At 38.1% G+C, this 4,480-nt stretch overlaps 1 non-coding gene across 1 annotated transcript; it reads right to left on the bottom strand.

Annotated features, from left to right (window-relative positions):
• Window positions 1-3,731: 3,731 nt before the first annotated feature.
• Window positions 3,732-3,894, bottom strand: LOC119505814. The gene has a single exon (XR_005210852.1). It is a non-coding gene; the product is annotated as a U1 spliceosomal RNA (small nuclear RNA).
• Window positions 3,895-4,480: the final 586 nt, after the last annotated feature.

Here is a 4,480-nt window from a genome sequence, read left to right as displayed (position 1 = left end):
CTGCAAGAAATGAGAACCTCTTGAAGATTTTCAAGCAAGAGAATAATGTGATTGGCTTGTCGTGGCACGTAGACTAAAGTGGAGGGGTGGTGAGGAGGGGGAGATTGGTAGGAAGACTCATAAGGAGCCATTCAGCAATAGAGTAGGAAAGAGAAAAAGAGGGCTCTACACCAAGACTATTGCAGTGAAGAGAGAAACATTGCATGGAAGAAAGAATTTTTAAGCAGTTTTATGGAAATATATACACATACTTTACAATCCATCAAACATGTTCAGTCAATAGCTTTTAGTGTAACCACAGAGTTGTGCATTTGTCACCACAATCAATTTTAGAACATTTTCATTACTGCAAAAATAAAAAGCTCATAACCCTAAGCAGTCGCCTCTCAATCCAGCTATCCTTCCCCAGACTTATATAACCACTAATCTAATTCTGTCTCTATAGATTCATTTATATTTACATTTTATATAAATAGAATCATACAATATGTAGTATTTTGTGTAGTACTTTGGGTCTGGATTCTTTCACTTAGCATATTGTTTTTTTTTTTTAAGTATTTTAATTTTTTTTAGAGAAGTTGTAGGTTTAGGGAAAATACAACATTTAGGGAAATACAGCATTCCCAAATACCCCTCTATTGTTGACACTTTGCATTAGTGTGCTACCTTTGTTAAAGTTGATGAGAGAATATTTAAGTATTACTAACTAGAGTCCATAGTTTACATTAGGTGTGTTTTCCCCTATAGTACCTTGTTATTAACACCTTGTAATAATGTCATACAGTTGTTATAATTCATGAAAGAACATTCTTGTACTATTAACTATAGTCTATCATCTATAATAGGGCTCACTGTGTTATAAAATCCAATGTTTTATCTTTTAATTTTTACTCTAGTAACATGTATGACCTAAAGTTTCCCCTTTTGACCACATTCACCTATACAATTCAGTTCTGTTAATTACACCCACAAGAAAGTGCTACCATCACTACCACCCATTTCCAAGCCTTCACAATCAACCTAAACAGAAATTTTGTACAAATTAAGCATCAGCTCCCCATTCTCTACCCCCAATCTGTCCCCTGGTAACCTGTATTCTGGATTCTAACTCTATGAGTTTGCTTATTATAATTAATTCATATTAGTGAGATCATACAACAATTGTCCTTTTGTGTCTGGCTTATTTCACTCAGCTTGATACCCTCAAGGTTCATCCATGTTACCACATGCATCAGGAATCCATTCCTTCTTACAGCTGAATAATATTTCATTCTGTGTATATACCACATTCTGTGTATATACCATTATCGATTGATGGGCACTTGGGTTGCTTCCATTTTTGGCAATTGTGAATAATGTCACTATCAGTGTGCAAATGTCTGTTCTCATCCCTGCTTTCTGTTCTCCTGGGAATATACCTAGTCACGGGATTGTCGGGTCTTTGCTAATTCAATACTTAGCTTCCTGAGGGACCGCCAAACTTCTTCCACAGTGGCTGCACCATTCTGCATTCCCACCAGCAATGAATGAGTGTTCCTATTTCTCTACATCCTCTCCAGCACTTGTAGTTTTCTGTTTTTTAGTTCAGTTTAGTTTTGTTTTGTTTTTTAGTATTGGCCAATCTAGTAGGTGTGAAATACTATCTCATTGTGGTTTTGATTTGCATTTCCCTAATAGCTAGTGATGTTGAGCATCTTTTCATGTGCTTTTTAGCCATTTGTAGGAAGAAAGAATTTTAGAGGTCTGAATGGTTATTTCATGTGTCAACTTGGCTGGGTTATGTGCCCAGTTGTTTGGTCCCAACACTGGCTTAGTTGTAACTGTGAAGGAATTTAGTAGTGGGAAATCAGTGATTGGCTCTACAATCAACAGTGTGGGTAATCTCCTCATCCAATTAATTGGAGGTCTTAAAAGCGAGAACAGGGTTTCAGGCATCAGAAGAATTTCTGCCTCAATTTCATCATTGGCTCTTGCAAGAATTTCCAGTCAGCCAGCTTCCCCTGGGGTATTCAGACCAATGACTTCAACATCACTTTTTTTTTTTTTTGTAATGTCACAATAATGTCCTTTTTTTTTTAATTTTATTTTGAAATAAATTCAAAGTTATAAGAACAGTTGCAAAAACAATACAAACCCCATACACAGAACTCCAGCATTCCCTGACCCCCTCCCCCAATACCCCGATCCACTAACTTTAACATGTTGTCACACCGCTATTTCTTTCCCTCCCTACCTCCCTCCCTCTATCCCTATCATCCATCATCTATTGCTCTGTCTTCTGAACATATGAGAGCTAGCTGCACACATCCTTGAACAAACACTATAATTCACATATACAATTCCCATGAACAAGAACATTCTTTTATGCAATCACATTAAGCGCAGCTAAGAAGTACAAGAGATTCAGCAATGATACAAAGCTTACATTCTATATTTCCTTTTCTTTATGTCTCAACTGTCAACATCACTTTTATCAGAATTTCCAGCCTCCAACCTGCCATAAGGAATTTGGACTTGCCATCCCCCACAAATCACGTGAGCCAATAAATCTTTTTATTTATATACATATCTATATCGAAAGGGGGGAGAAGGAAGGGCGGAGAGAGGGCGGATGGGGAGAGAGAGAGAAAAAAAGAGAGAGAGATAGTCAGTTGGCAGACAGACACATTTCCTGTTTGTAGAGAACCCTGAATAATACAAGGTCTGATGTAGATAATACAAAGATCGATAGACATAAACAGCAGACGCATGTCCTGTCTCTAGAGGACCTGAATAAGTCAAGGTCTGCTGTGTCTTAATGACCAGTTGGATATGAAAATGAAGGAAAGACAAGAGCTGAGAATGGAAATATGCTTTCTGGTCAAACATGGCAAGACACATAGGATAAAATTAAGAGGAAGACAAATCAATGCCGGCATGTTCCCGTACTCAATCGCTGTCATCCAAAACAGACTTAGGATATGTACACACAGGTGATAGTGCTGAGGCAGGGACACCAGCCACCTGCACCTGTCACTTCTCCCTCCTTCCTCACCTCCACTCTTGAACATCATTTTCTTCCAGCCTATTGAAAGATGAAAAAACTCATCTGGGGTAGGAAACACTGTACCCAGATGCTAACTCCTGTGCCAAACCTGATCTGCTCTGTCCCTGTCCCTCGATGGCATCTTCTCTATAGTTTTCTCCACATCCTCAGGTGTATTTTTTCAAAAATAATACTAAACTTCACTTCTAGAGCTTTTAGGTTTACAGAAAAATTGCACAGAAAATACAGATAGTTCCATTTATCCCCCTATGCCAAGGTAGCTTTCCCTTTTATTAACATCCTGCATTAGTGTGGTACATTTGTTACAATTGATGAACCAATAGTGATACATTAGTAGTAACTAAGTCTATAGTTTTCATTAAGATTCATCATTTGTGTTGTGCAGTCCTATGGGTTTTGACAAATGCATAATGTCATGTTTATATGTTACAGTATCATACATAGTAGTTTCACTGCCCTAAAAATGCCCTGTGCTCCACTTCCCTCCCCCCACCCCAAAACCCTGACAACCACTGATCTTTTTTATTCTCTCTCTAGTTTTGCCTTTTCCAGAATGTCATATAGTTGGAATCATACAGTATGTCACTTTTTCAGATTGGCTTCTTGTACTTGGAAGTATGCATTTCAATTTCTTCCATGTCGTCTTCTTTTTTCTCTTTCCTTTTTTTTTTTTTTTCTTTTTTATCAGGGGAAAGCATGAATGCAGTTCCCTACTACCACAAATTACGCAGTCAAGTTTCCCACATTTGGGGAAATCACAGGGGTCAGCACATCCAGAGTGCAATGGATAAGCCTCACCTTGGGAAAACCACCTTTCGTGGTCATGGTATCTCCCTTGCCAAGTGTCTCCTCCATGTCTTTTTGTAGCTTGAAAGCTCATTTCTTGTTATTGCTGAATAATACTCCTTTGTATGGATGTACCACAGTTTGTTGATCCATTCACCTTGTTGCTTCCAATTTTGGGCAATCATGACTAAAAGTCGCTCTAAATATTTTTGTATAGGGATTTGTGTGAATGTAAGTTTTCGACTCCTTTAGGAACTAGGAGTGCTACTGCTGGATCATATGGTAAGCCTATGTCTAGCTTTGTAAACAATGGCCAAATGCTCTTCCAAAATGGCTGGCCATTTTTGCATTCCCACCAACAATGGATGAGAGTTCTGTGGCTCCACGTCCTCACCAGTATTTGGTGTTATCAGAGTTTGAGATATTTTAATAGGTGTGTAGTGGTATCTCATTTCTTCCTAATGTTTCAACAGTCAGAAATGTTTAAATTTTGATCAAAGGAACACCAATCTGGAAGCAACAATAAAAAACCAAATATGACACTAACATAATCAAGTGATCAAATTTAGCAACACTCAGAATGGGGCAAACTAATTTTAAGTGCTTCCTCCCAAGAAGAAGCAAAAGGAAGCACATAATTGGCATCAT

Source organism: Choloepus didactylus, chromosome 10 (genome assembly GCF_015220235.1).
Source record: "Choloepus didactylus isolate mChoDid1 chromosome 10, mChoDid1.pri, whole genome shotgun sequence".
Classification (NCBI taxonomy): Eukaryota; Metazoa; Chordata; class Mammalia; order Pilosa; family Megalonychidae; genus Choloepus; species Choloepus didactylus.
The sequence above is the reverse complement of the archived record's forward strand: the minus strand, read 5'-3'. Positions and strand labels throughout refer to the sequence as shown.